The sequence below is a fragment of the Oncorhynchus keta genome, unplaced genomic scaffold, assembly GCF_023373465.1.
Source record: "Oncorhynchus keta strain PuntledgeMale-10-30-2019 unplaced genomic scaffold, Oket_V2 Un_contig_4700_pilon_pilon, whole genome shotgun sequence".
In the NCBI taxonomy this organism is placed as follows: Eukaryota; Metazoa; Chordata; class Actinopteri; order Salmoniformes; family Salmonidae; genus Oncorhynchus; species Oncorhynchus keta.
In genome coordinates this window covers 595,001-610,275 of record NW_026287905.1, presented here as the reverse complement: position 1 = coordinate 610,275, position 15,275 = coordinate 595,001, and the positions used below count along the sequence as shown (strand labels likewise).

Sequence of the window (15,275 nt, the reverse complement as noted above, 5' to 3'; positions counted from 1 at the left end):
ATGCATTAGGACTGAGTGATGCATTAGGACTGAGTGATGCATTAGGACTGAGTGATGCATTAGGACTGAGTGATGCATTAGCATTAGGGCTGAGTGATGCATTAGGACTGAGTGATGCATTAGCATTAGGACTGAGTGATGCATTAGGACTGAGTGAAGCATTAGCATTAGGACTGAGTGATGCATTATGACTGAGTGATGCATTATGACTGAGTGATGCATTAGGACTGAGTGATGCATTAGCATTAGGACTGAGTGATGCATTAGCATTAGGACTGAGTGATGCATTAGGACTGAGTGATGCATTAGGACTGAGTGATGCATTAGCATTAGGGCTGAGTGATGCATTAGGACTGAGTGATGCATTAGGACTGAGTGATGCATTAGGACTGAGTGATGGATTAGGGCTGAGTGATGCATTAGGGCTGAGTGATGCATTAGGACTGAGTGATGCATTAGGGCTGAGTGATGCATTAGGACTGAGTGATGCATTAGGACTGAGTGATGCATTAGGACTGAGTGATGCATTAGGACTGAGTGATGCATTAGGGCTGAGTGATGCATTAGGACTGAGTGATGCATTAGGACTGAGTGATGCATTAGGACTGAGTGATGCATTAGGGCTGAGTGATGCATTAGGACTGAGTGATGCATTAGGACTGAGTGATGCATTAGGGCTGAGTGATGCATTAGGACTGAGTGATGCATTAGGACTGAGTGATGCATTAGGGCTGAGTGATGCATTAGGACTGAGTGATGCATTAGGGCTGAGTGATGCATTAGGACTGAGTGATGCAGTAGGGCTGAGTGATGCATTAGGACTGAGTGATGCATTAGGACTGAGTGATGCATTAGGACTGAGTGATGCATTAGGACTGAGTGATGCATTAGGACTGAGTGCTCCATTAGGACTGAGTGATGCATTAGGACTGAGTGATGCATTAGGGCTGAGTGATGCATTAGGACTGAGTGATGCATTAGGACTGAGTGATGCATTAGGACTGAGTGATGCATTAGGACTGAGTGATGCATTAGGGACTGAGTGATGCATTAGGACTGAGTGATGCATTATGACTGAGTGATGCATTATGACTGAGTGATGCATTAGGACTGAGTGATGTATTAGGACTGAGTGATGCATTAGCATTAGGGCTGAGTGATGCATTAGGACTGAGTGATGCATTAGCATTAGGACTGAGTGATGCATTAGGACTGAGTGAAGCATTAGCATTAGGACTGAGTGATGCATTATGACTGAGTGATGCATTATGACTGAGTGATGCATTAGGACTGAGTGATGCATTAGCATTAGGACTGAGTGATGCATTAGCATTAGGACTGAGTGATGCATTAGGACTGAGTGATGCATTAGACTGAGTGATGCATTAGCATTAGGGCTGAGTGATGCATTAGGACTGAGTGATGCATTAGGGACTGAGTGATGCATTAGGACTGAGTGATGCATTAGGACTGAGTGATGGATTAGGGCTGAGTGATGCATTAGGGCTGAGTGATGCATTAGCATTAGGACTGAGTGATGCATTAGCATTAGGACTGAGTGATGCATTAGGACTGAGTGATGCATTAGGACTGAGTGATGCATTAGCATTAGGGCTGAGTGATGCATTAGGACTGAGTGATGCATTAGGACTGAGTGATGCATTAGGACTGAGTGATGCATTAGGACTGAGTGATGGATTAGGCTGAGTGATGCATTAGGGCTGAGTGATGCATTAGGACTGAGTGATGCATTAGGACTGAGTGATGCATTAGGACTGAGTGATGCATTAGCATTAGGCTGAGTGATGCATTAGGACTGAGTGATGCATTAGGGCTGAGTGATGCATTAGGACTGAGTGATGCAGTAGGGCTGAGTGATGCATTAGGACTGAGTGATGCATTAGGACTGAGTGATGCATTAGGACTGAGTGATGCATTAGGACTGAGTGATGCATTAGGACTGAGTGCTCCATTAGGACTGAGTGATGCATTAGGACTGAGTGATGCATTAGGGCTGAGTGATGCATTAGGACTGAGTGATGCATTAGGACTGAGTGATGCATTAGGACTGGGAGTGATGCATTAGGACTGAGTGATGCATTAGGACTGAGTGATGCATTAGGACTGAGTGATGCATTAGGACTGAGTGATGCATTATGACTGAGTGATGCATTATGACTGAGTGATGCATTATACTGAGTGATGCATTAGGACTGAGTGATGCATTAGGACTGAGTGATGCATTAGGACTGAGTGATGCATTAGGACTGAGTGATGCATTAGGGCTGAGTGATGTATTAGGACTGAGTGATGCATTAGGACTGAGTGATGCATTAGGACTGAGTGATGCAGTAGGACTGAGTGATGCATTAGGACTGAGTGATGCATTAGGACTGAGTGATGCATTAGGACTGAGTGATGCATTAGGACTGAGTGATGCTTTAGGACTGAGTGATGCATTAGGACTGAGTGATGCATTAGGACTGAGTGATACATTAGGGCTGAGTGATGCATTAGACTGAGTGATGCATTAGGACTGAGTGATGCATTCGGACTGAGTGATGCATTCGGACTGAGTGATGCATTAGGACTGAGTGATGCATTAGGACTGAGTGATGCATTAGGACTGAGTGATGCATTAGGACTGAGTGCTCCATTAGGACTGAGTGATGCATTAGGGCTGAGTGATGCATTAGGACTGAGTGCTCCATTAGGACTGAGTGATGCATTAGGGCTGAGTGATGCATTAGGACTGAGTGATGCATTAAGACTGAGTGATGCATTAGGACTGAGTGATGCATTAGCATTAGGACTGAGTGAAGCATTAGGACTGAGTGATGCATTAGCATTAGGACTGAGTGATGCATTAGGACTGAGTGAAGCATTAGCATTAGGACTGAGTGATGATTATGACTGAGTGATGCATTAGGACTGAGTGATGCATTAGGACTGAGTGATGCATTAGGACTGAGTGATGCATTAGCATTAGGGCTGAGTGATGCATTAGGACTGAGTGATGCATTAGGGCTGAGTGATGCATTAGGACTGAGTGATGCAGTAGGGCTGAGGATGCATTAGGACTGAGTGATGCATTAGGACTGAGTGATGCATTAGGACTGAGTGATGCATTAGGACTGAGTGATGCATTAGGACTGAGTGATGCATTAGCATTAGACTGAGTGATGCATTAGGGACTGAGTGATGCATTAGGACTGAGTGATGCATTAGGACTGAGTGATGCATTAGGACTGAGTGATGCATTAGGACTGAGTGCTCCATTAGGACTGAGTGATGCATTAGGACTGAGTGATGCATTATGGCTGAGTGATGCATTAGGACTGAGTGATGCATTAGGACTGAGTGATGCATTAGCATTAGGACTGAGTGATGCATTAGGACTGAGTGATGCATTAGGACTGAGTGATGCATTAGGGCTGAGTGATGCATTAGGACTGAGTGATGCATTAGGACTGAGTGATGGATTAGGGCTGAGTGATGCATTAGGGCTGAGTGATGCATTAGGGCAGAGAGATGCATTAGGACTGAGTGATGCATTAGGACTGAGTGATGCATTAGGACTGAGTGATGCATTAGGACTGAGTGATGCATTAGGGACTGAGTGATGCATTAGCATTAGGCTGAGTGATGCATTAGGACTGAGTGATGCATTAGGGCTGAGTGATGCATTAGGACTGAGTGATGCAGTAGGGCTGAGTGATGCATTAGGACTGAGTGCTCCATTAGGACTGAGTGATGCATTAGGACTGAGTGATGCATTAGGGCTGAGTGATGCATTAGGACTGAGTGATGCATTAGGACTGAGTGATGCATTAGGACTGAGTGATGCATTAGGACTGAGTGATGCATTAGGACTGAGTGATGCATTAGGACTGAGTGATGCAGTAGGACTGAGTGATGCATTAGGACTGAGTGATGCAGTAGGACTGAGTGATGCATTAGCATTAGGACTGAGTGATGATTAGCATTAGGACTGAGTGATGCATTAGGGACTGAGTGATGCATTAGGACTGAGTGATGCATTAGGACTGAGTGATGCATTAGCATTAGGGCTGAGTGATGCATTAGGGACTGAGTGATGCATTAGGACTGAGTGATGCATTAGGACTGAGTGATACATTAGGGCTGAGTGATGCATTAGGACTGAGTGATGCATTAGGACTGAGTGATGCATTCGGACTGAGTGATGCATTAGGACTGAGTGATGCATTAGGACTGAGTGATGCAGTAGGACTGAGTGATGCATTAGGACTGAGTGATGCATTAGGACTGAGTGATGCATTAGCATTAGGACTGAGTGATGCATTAGCATTAGGACTGAGTGATGCATTAGGACTGAGTGATGCATTAGGACTGAGTAATGCATTAGACTGAGTGATGCATTAGCATTAGGCTGAGTGATGCATTAGGACTGAGTGATGCATTAGGACTGAGTGATGCATTAGGACTGAGTGATACATTAGGCTGAGTGATGCATTAGGACTGAGTGATGCATTAGACTGAGTGATGCATTCGGACTGAGTGATGCATTAGGGACTGAGTGATGCATTAGGACTGAGTGATGCATTAGGACTGAGTGCTCCATTAGGACTGAGTGATGCATTAGGGCTGAGTGATGCATTAGGACTGAGTGCTCCATTAGGACTGAGTGATGCATTAGGGCTGAGTGATGCATTAGGACTGAGTGATGCATTAGACTGAGTGATGCATTAGGACTGAGTGATGCATTAGCATTAGGACTGAGTGATGCATTAGGACTGAGTGATGCATTAGCATTAGGACTGAGTGATGCATTAGGACTGAGTGAAGCATTAGCATTAGGACTGAGTGATGCATTATGACTGAGTGAAGCATTATGACTGAGTGATGCATTAGGACTGAGTGATGCATTAGCATTAGGACTGAGTGATGCATTAGCATTAGGACTGAGTGATGCATTAGGACTGAGTGATGCATTAGGACTGAGTGATGCATTAGCATTAGGACTGAGTGATGCATTAGGACTGAGTTATGCATTAGGACTGAGTGATGCATTAGGACTGAGTGATGCATTAGGACTGAGTGATGCATTAGCATTAGGCTGAGTGATGCATTATGACTGAGTGATGCATTATGACTGAGTGATGCATTAGGACTGAGTGATGCATTAGCATTAGGACTGAGTGATGCATTAGGACTGAGTGAACCATTAGCATTAGGACTGAGTGATGCATTATGACTGAGTGATGCATTATGACTGAGTGATGCATTAGGACTGAGTGATGCATTAGCATTAGGGACTGAGTGATGCATTAGCATTAGGACTGAGTGATGCATTAGGACTGAGTGATGCATTAGGACTGAGTGATGCATTAGCATTAGGGCTGAGTGATGCATTAGGACTGAGTGATGCATTAGGACTGAGTGATGCATTAGGACTGAGTGATGCATTAGGACTGAGTGATGGATTAGGCTGAGTGATGCATTAGGGCTGAGTGATGCATTAGGACTGAGTGATGCATTAGGACTGAGTGATGCATTAGGACTGAGTGATGCATTAGGACTGAGTGATGCATTAGGACTGAGTGATGCATTAGCATTAGGCTGAGTGATGCATTAGGACTGAGTGATGCATTAGGGCTGAGTGATGCATTAGGACTGAGTGATGCATTAGGACTGAGTGATGCATTAGGACTGAGTGATGCATTAGGACTGAGTGATGCATTAGGACTGAGTGATGCATTAGGACTGAGTGATGCATTAGGACTGAGTGATGCATTAGGACTGAGTGATGCATTAGGACTGAGTGATGCATTAGGACTGAGTGATGCATTAGGACTGAGTGATGCATTAGGACTGAGTGATGCATTAGGGCTGAGTGATGCATTAGGACTGAGTGATGCATTAGGACTGAGTGATGCATTAGGACTGAGTGATGCAGTAGGACTGAGTGATGCATTAGGACTGAGTGATGCATTAGGACTGAGTGATGCATTAGGACTGAGTGATGCATTAGGACTGAGTGATGCATTAGGACTGAGTGATGCATTAGGACTGAGTGATGCATTCGGGCTGAGTGATGCATTAGGACTGAGTGATGCATTAGGACTGAGTGATGCATTAGGACTGAGTGATGCATTAGCATTAGGACTGAGTGATGCAGTAGGACTGAGTGATGCAGTAGGACTGAGTGAAGCATTCGGGCTGAGTGATGCATTAGGACTGAGTGATGCATTAGCATTAGGGCTGAGTGATGCATTAGGACTGAGTGATGCATTAGGACTGAGTGATGCATTAGGACTGAGTGATACATTAGGGCTGAGTGATGCATTAGGACTGAGTGATGCATTAGGACTGAGTGATGCATTAGGACTGAGTGATGCATTAGGACTGAGTGATGCATTAGACTGAGTGATGCATTAGCATTAGGGCTGAGTGATGCATTAGGACTGAGTGATGCATTAGGACTGAGTGATGCATTAGGACTGAGTGATACATTAGGCTGAGTGATGCATTAGGACTGAGTGATGCATTAGGACTGAGTGATGCATTCGGACTGAGTGATGCATTAGGACTGAGTGATGCATTAGGACTGAGTGATGCATTAGGACTGAGTGCTCCATTAGGACTGAGTGATGCATTAGGGCTGAGTGATGCATTAGGACTGAGTGCTCCATTAGGACTGAGTGATGCATTAGGGCTGAGTGATGCATTAGGACTGAGTGATGCATTAGGACTGAGTGATGCATTAGGACTGAGTGATGCATTAGGACTGAGTGATGCATTAGCATTAGGACTGAGTGATGCATTATGACTGAGTGATGCATTATGACTGAGTGATGCATTATGACTGAGTGATGCATTAGGACTGAGTGAAGCATTAGCATTAGGACTGAGTGATGCATTAGGACTGAGTGAAGCATTAGCATTAGGACTGAGTGATGCATTATGACTGAGTGATGCATTATGACTGAGTGATGCATTAGGACTGAGTGATGCATTAGCATTAGGACTGAGTGATGCATTAGCATTAGACTGAGTGATGCATTAGGACTGAGTGATGCATTAGGACTGAGTGATGCATTAGCATTAGGACTGAGTGATGCATTAGGACTGAGTGAAGCATTAGCATTAGGACTGAGTGATGCATTATGACTGAGTGATGCATTATGACTGAGTGATGCATTAGCATTAGGACTGAGTGATGCATTAGCATTAGGACTGAGTGATGCATTAGGACTGAGTGATGCATTAGGACTGAGTGATGCATTAGCATTAGGGCTGAGTGATGCATTAGCATTAGGGCTGAGTGATGCATTAGGACTGAGTGATGCATTAGGACTGAGTGATGCATTAGGACTGAGTGATGCATTAGGACTGAGTGATGCATTAGCATTAGGCTGAGTGATGCATTAGGGACTGAGTGATGCATTAGCATTAGGACTGAGTGATGCATTAGGACTGAGTGAAGCATTAGCATTAGGACTGAGTGATGCATTATGACTGAGTGATGCATTAGGACTGAGTGATGCATTAGCATTAGGACTGAGTGATGCATTAGCATTAGGACTGAGTGATGCATTAGGACTGAGTGATGCATTAGGACTGAGTGATGCATTAGCATTAGGGCTGAGTGATGCATTAGGACTGAGTGATGCATTAGGACTGAGTGATGCATTAGGACTGAGTGATGCATTAGGACTGAGTGATGGATTAGGGCTGAGTGATGCATTAGGGGCTGAGTGATGCTTTAGGACTGAGTGATGCATTAGGACTGAGTGATGCATTAGGACTGAGTGATGCAGTAGGGCTGAGTGATGCATTAGGACTGAGTGATGCATTAGGACTGAGTGATGCATTAGGACTGAGTGATGCATTAGGACTGAGTGATGCATTAGGACTGAGTGATGCATTAGGACTGAGTGATGCATTAGGACTGAGTGATGTATTATGACTGAGTGATGCATTATGACTGAGTGATGCATTATACTGAGTGATGCATTAGGACTGAGTGATGCATTAGGACTGAGTGATGCATTAGGACTGAATGATGCATTAGGACTGAGTGATGCATTAGGGCTGAGTGATGCATTAGGGACTGAGTGATGCATTAGGACTGAGTGATGCATTAGGACTGAGTGATGCAGTAGGACTGAGTGATGCATTAGGACTGAGTGATGCATTAGGACTGAGTGATGCATTAGGACTGAGTGATGCATTAGGACTGAGTGATGCATTAGCATTAGGACTGAGTGATGCAGTAGGACTGAGTGATGCAGTAGGACTGAGTGAAGCATTCGGGCTGAGTGATGCATTAGGACTGAGTGATGCATTAGCATTAGGGCTGAGTGATGCATTAGGACTGAGTGATGCATTAGGACTGAGTGATGCATTAGGACTGAGTGATACATTAGGGCTGAGTGATGCATTAGGACTGAGTGATGCATTCGGACTGAGTGATGCATTAGGACTGAGTGATGCATTAGGACTGAGTGATGCATTAGGACTGAGTGATGCATTAGGACTGAGTGCTCCATTAGGACTGAGTGATGCATTAGGGCTGAGTGATGCATTAGGACTGAGTGCTCCATTAGGACTGAGTGATGCATTAGGGCTGAGTGATGCATTAGGACTGAGTGATGCATTAGGACTGAGTGATGCATTAGGACTGAGTGATGCATTAGCATTAGGACTGAGTGATGCATTAGGACTGAGTGATGCATTAGCATTAGGACTGAGTGATGCATTAGGACTGAGTGAAGCATTAGCATTAGGACTGAGTGATGCATTATGACTGAGTGATGCATTATGACTGAGTGATGCATTAGGACTGAGTGATGCATTAGCATTAGGACTGAGTGATGCATTAGCATTAGGACTGAGTGATGCATTAGGGACTGAGTGATGCATTAGGACTGAGTGATGCATTAGCATTAGGGCTGAGTGATGCATTAGGACTGAGTGATGCATTAGGACTGAGTGATGCATTAGGACTGAGTGATGCATTAGGACTGAGTGATGCATTAGCATTAGGGCTGAGTGATGCATTAGGACTGAGTGATGCATTAGCATTAGGACTGAGTGATGCATTAGGACTGAGTGAAGCATTAGCATTAGGACTGAGTGATGCATTATGACTGAGTGATGCATTATGACTGAGTGATGCATTAGGACTGAGTGATGCATTAGCATTAGGACTGAGTGATGCATTAGCATTAGGACTGAGTGATGCATTAGGACTGAGTGATGCATTAGGACTGAGTGATGCATTAGCATTAGGGCTGAGTGATGCATTAGGACTGAGTGATGCATTAGGACTGAGTGATGCATTAGGACTGAGTGATGCATTAGGACTGAGTGATGGATTAGGGCTGAGTGATGCATTAGGGCTGAGTGATGCATTAGGACTGAGTGATGCATTAGGACTGAGTGATGCATTAGGACTGAGTGATGCATTAGGACTGAGTGATGCATTAGGACTGAGTGATGCATTAGCATTAGGGCTGAGTGATGCATTAGGACTGAGTGATGCATTAGGGCTGAGTGATGCATTAGGACTGAGTGATGCAGTAGGGCTGAGTGATGCATTAGGACTGAGTGATGCATTATGACTGAGTGATGCATTAGGACTGAGTGATGCATTAGCATTAGGACTGAGTGATGCATTAGCATTAGGACTGAGTGATGCATTAGGACTGAGTGATGCATTAGGACTGAGTGATGCATTAGCATTAGGACTGGAGTGATGCATTAGGACTGAGTGAAGCATTAGCATTAGGACTGAGTGATGCATTATGACTGAGTGATGCATTATGACTGAGTGATGCATTAGCATTAGGACTGAGTGATGCATTAGCATTAGGACTGAGTGATGCATTAGGACTGAGTGATGCATTAGGACTGAGTGATGCATTAGCATTAGGGCTGAGTGATGCATTAGCATTAGGGCTGAGTGATGCATTAGGACTGAGTGATGCATTAGGACTGAGTGATGCATTAGGACTGAGTGATGCATTAGGACTGAGTGATGCATTAGCATTAGGGCTGAGTGATGCATTAGGACTGAGTGATGCATTAGCATTAGGACTGAGTGATGCATTAGGACTGAGTGAAGCATTAGCATTAGGACTGAGTGATGCATTATGACTGAGTGATGCATTAGGACTGAGTGATGCATTAGCATTAGGACTGAGTGATGCATTAGCATTAGGACTGAGTGATGCATTAGGACTGAGTGATGCAGTAGGACTGAGTGATGCATTAGCATTAGGACTGAGTGATGCATTAGGACTGAGTGATGCATTAGGACTGAGTGATGCATTAGGACTGAGTGATGCATTAGGACTGAGTGATGCATTAGGGCTGAGTGATGCATTAGGACTGAGTGATGCATTAGGACTGAGTGATGCATTAGGACTGAGTGATGCATTAGGACTGAGTGATGCATTAGGACTGAGTGATGCATTAGGACTGAGTGATGCATTAGGACTGAGTGATGCATTAGGACTGAGTGATGCATTAGGACTGAGTGATGCATTAGGACTGAGTGATGCATTAGGACTGAGTGATGCATTAGACTGAGTGATGCATTAGGACTGAGTGATGCATTATACTGAGTGATGCATTAGGACTGAGTGATGCATTAGGACTGAGTGATGCATTAGGACTGAATGATGCATTAGGACTGAGTGATGCATTAGGGCTGAGTGATGCATTAGGACTGAGTGATGCATTAGGACTGAGTGATGCATTAGGACTGAGTGATGCACTGAGTGATGCATTAGGACTGAGTGATGCATTAGGACTGAGTGATGCATTAGGACTGAGTGATGCATTAGGACTGAGTGATGCATTATTAGGACTGAGTGATGCAGTAGGACTGAGTGATGCAGTAGGACTGAGTGAAGCATTAGGGCTGAGTGATGCATTAGGACTGAGTGATGCATGCATTAGGGCTGAGTGATGCATTAGGACTGAGTGATGCATTAGGACTGAGTGATGCATTAGGACTGAGTGATACATTAGGGCTGAGTGATGCATTAGGACTGAGTGATGCATTCGGACTGAGTGATGCATTAGGACTGAGTGATGCATTAGGACTGAGTGATGCATTAGGACTGAGTGATGCATTAGGACTGAGTGCTCCATTAGGACTGAGTGATGCATTAGGGCTGAGTGATGCATTAGGACTGAGTGCTCCATTAGGACTGAGTGATGCATTAGGGCTGAGTGATGCATTAGGACTGTGATGCATTAGGACTGAGTGATGCATTAGGACTGAGTGATGCATTAGCATTAGGACTGAGTGATGCATTAGGACTGAGTGATGCATTAGCATTAGGACTGAGTGATGCATTAGGACTGAGTGAAGCATTAGCATTAGGACTGAGTGATGCATTATGACTGAGTGATGCATTATGACTGAGTGATGCATTAGGACTGAGTGATGATTAGCATTAGGACTGAGTGATGCATTAGCATTAGGACTGAGTGATGCATTAGGACTGAGTGATGCATTAGGACTGAGTGATGCATTAGCATTAGGCTGAGTGATGCATTAGGACTGAGTGATGCATTAGGACTGAGTGATGCATTAGGACTGAGTGATGCATTAGGACTGAGTGATGCATTAGCATTAGGGCTGAGTGATGCATTAGGACTGAGTGATGCATTAGCATTAGGACTGAGTGATGCATTAGGACTGAGTGAAGCATTAGCATTAGGACTGAGTGATGCATTATGACTGAGTGATGCATTATGACTGAGTGATGCATTAGGACTGAGTGATGCATTAGCATTAGGACTGAGTGATGCATTAGCATTAGGACTGAGTGATGCATTAGGACTGAGTGATGCATTAGGACTGAGTGATGCATTAGCATTAGGGCTGAGTGATGCATTAGGACTGAGTGATGCATTAGGACTGAGTGATGCATTAGGACTGAGTGATGCATTAGGACTGAGTGATGGATTAGGGCTGAGTGATGCATTAGGGCTGAGTGATGCATTAGGACTGAGTGATGCATTAGGACTGAGTGATGCATTAGGACTGAGTGATGCATTAGGACTGAGTGATGCATTAGGACTGAGTGATGCATTAGCATTAGGGCTGAGTGATGCATTAGGACTGAGTGATGCATTAGGGCTGAGTGATGCATTAGGACTGAGTGATGCAGTAGGGCTGAGTGATGCATTAGGACTGAGTGATGCATTAGGACTGAGTGATGCATTAGGACTGAGTGATGCATTAGGACTGAGTGATGCATTAGGACTGAGTGATGCATTAGGACTGAGTGATGCATTAGGACTGAGTGATGCATTATGACTGAGTGATGCATTATGACTGAGTGATGCATTATACTGAGTGATGCATTAGGACTGAGTGATGCATTAGGACTGAGTGATGCATTAGGACTGAGTGATGCATTAGGACTGAGTGATGCATTAGGGCTGAGTGATGCATTAGGACTGAGTGATGCATTAGGACTGAGTGATGCATTAGGACTGAGTGATGCAGTAGGACTGAGTGATGCATTAGGACTGAGTGATGCATTAGGACTGAGTGATGCATTAGGACTGAGTGATGCAGTAGGACTGAGTGATGCATTAGGACTGAGTGATGCATTAGGGCTGAGTGATGCATTAGGACTGAGTGATGCATTAGGACTGAGTGATGCATTAGGACTGAGTGATGCATTAGGACTGAGTGATGCAGTAGGACTGAGTGATGCAGTAGGACTGAGTGATGCAGTAGGACTGAGTGATGCATTAGGACTGAGTGATGCATTAGGACTGAGTGATGCATTAGGACTGAGTTTCTCTTGGTCTGTATAGTCTATATACATCCATGGCTTTCTCAGTATCTGAATAACATGAGATCATGAGGAAGGCACATCTGACATCCACAACATCCTGATCATCAGGTTGACAGATCCAATTTACTGTCTTTCTGTTTCAAACACAGGAAATGAGAAACTGTCATTGTTCCTGAACAGTGGATGGTGTTGTGCATAATGCATTCTGTCAGTGATGTGTGTGTGTGTGTGTATTCGGTGTGTGTGTGTGTGTGTGTTGGGCCATGCGTTCTGTTCTGTAGTGGATCTGAAGCAGTCACTTTAGATTGCCGTGGTTACCGCTATAAAACACAGCTTTGTGTGAAACGGGAACCAATCACATCCTGGCAGACACATTAAAAAACCTGCTGTGAACATAACCTTTGACCCTGTCTCTCTGTCTGATTCAACTAGAACAGGAATAGAACCCTTGTCTCTGTCTCTCTGTCTAATCCAACTAGAGTCCTTCTGTAGCTCAGTTGGTAGAGCATGGCGCTTGTAACGCCAGGGTAGTGGGTTCGACTCCCGGGACCACCCATACGTAGAATGTATGCACACATGACTGTAAGTCGCTTTGGATAAAAGCGTCTGCTAAATGGCATATATTATTATATTATATATTAACAGGAATAGAACCCCTGTCTCTGTCTCTCTGTCTAATCCAACTAGAACAGGAATAGAACCCCTGTCTCTCTGTCTAATCCAACTAGAACAGGAGTAGAACCTCTGACCCCGTCTCTCTGTCTAATCCAACTAGAACAGGAATATAACATCTGTCTCTCTGTCTAATCCAACTAGAATAGGAGTAGAACCTCTGTCCCTGTCTCTCTGTCTAATCCAACTAGAACAGGAATAGAACCTCTGACCCCGTCTCTCTGTCTAATCCAACTAGAACAGGAATATAACATCTGTCTCTCTGTCTAATCCAACTAGAATAGGAGTAGAACCTCTGTCCCTGTCTCTCTGTCTAATCCAACTAGAACAGGAATAGAACCCCTGTCTCTGTCTCTCTGTCTAATCCAACTAGAACAGGAATATAACATCTGTCTCTCTGTCTAATCCAACTAGAACAGGAATAGAACCTCTGACCCCGTCTCTCTGTCTAATCCAACTAGAACAGGAATATAACATCTGTCTCTCTGTCTAATCCAACTAGAATAGGAGTAGAACCTCTGTCCCTGTCTCTCTGTCTAATCCAACTAGAACAGGAATAGAACCCCTGTCTCTGTCTCTCTGTCTAATCCAACTAGAACAGGAGTAAAACCTCTGTCCCCGTCTCTCTGTCTAATCCAAATAGAACAGGAATAGAACCTTTGACCCTGTCTCTCTGTCTAATCCAACTGGAACAGGAATAGAACCTCTGACCCCGTCTCTCTGTCTAATCCAACTAGAACAGGAATAGAACCTCTGACCCTGTCTCTCTGTCTAATCCAACTAGAACAGGAATATAACATCTGTCTCTCTGTCTAATCCAACTAGAATAGGAGTAGAACCTCTGTCCCTCTGTCTAATCCAATGAGAACAGGAATATAACCCCTGTGTCTCTGTCTGATTCAACTACAACAGGAATAATACATCTACCGTCTTTCCCTTTGTGCTGTTGTCTGTGCCCAATAATGTTTGTACCATGCTGTCCTGCTGCCATGTCGTGTTACTACTGTGTTGTTGTCATGTTGTGTTGCTACCATGCTGTGTTGACATGTGTTGCTACCATGCTGTGTTGTTGTCTTAGGTCTCTCTTGTATATCCTTCCTGTTTGGCCCTGTCCGGGGGTGTCCTCGGATTGGGCCACAGTGTCTCCTGACTCCTCCTGTCTCAGCCTCCAGTATTTATGCTGCAGTAGTTTATGTGTCGGAGGGCTAGGGTCAGTCTGTTATATCTGGAGTACTTCTCCTGTCCTATTCGGTGTCCTGTGTGAATTTAAGTGTGCTCTCTCTCTCTCTCTTTCTTGGAGGATCTGAGCCCTAGGACCTTGCCTCAGGACTACCTGACATGATGACTCCTTGCTGTCCCCAGTCCACCTGGCCGTGCTGCTGCTCCAGTTTCAACTGTTCTGCCTGCTGCTATGGAACCCTGACCTGCTCACCGGACGTGCTACCTGTCCCAGACCTGCTGTTTTCAACACTCTAGAGACAGCAGGAGTGGTAGAGATACTCTTAATGATCGGCTATGAAAAGCCAACTGACATTTACTCCTGTGGTGCTGACTTGTTGCACCCTCGACAACTACTGTGATTATTATTATTTGACCATGCTGGTCATTTATGAACATTTGAACATCTTGGCCATGTTCTCTTATAATCTCCACCCGGCACAGCCAGAAGAGGACTGGCCACCCCTCATAGCCGGGTTCCTCTCTAGGTTTTTTCCTAGGTTTTGGGCTTTCTAGGGAGTTTTTCCTAGCCACCGTGCTTCTACACCTGCATTGCTTGCTGTTTGGGGTTTT

The 15,275-nt window shown here is 44.7% G+C and overlaps 1 protein-coding gene across 2 annotated transcripts in view; it reads right to left on the bottom strand.

Moving 5' to 3' along the window:
• Positions 1-15,275, bottom strand: part of st6galnac3 (ST6 (alpha-N-acetyl-neuraminyl-2,3-beta-galactosyl-1,3)-N-acetylgalactosaminide alpha-2,6-sialyltransferase 3) — a 107,966-nt gene that overhangs the window by 39,904 nt on the left and 52,787 nt on the right. The gene's annotated exons all lie outside the window — the stretch shown is intronic.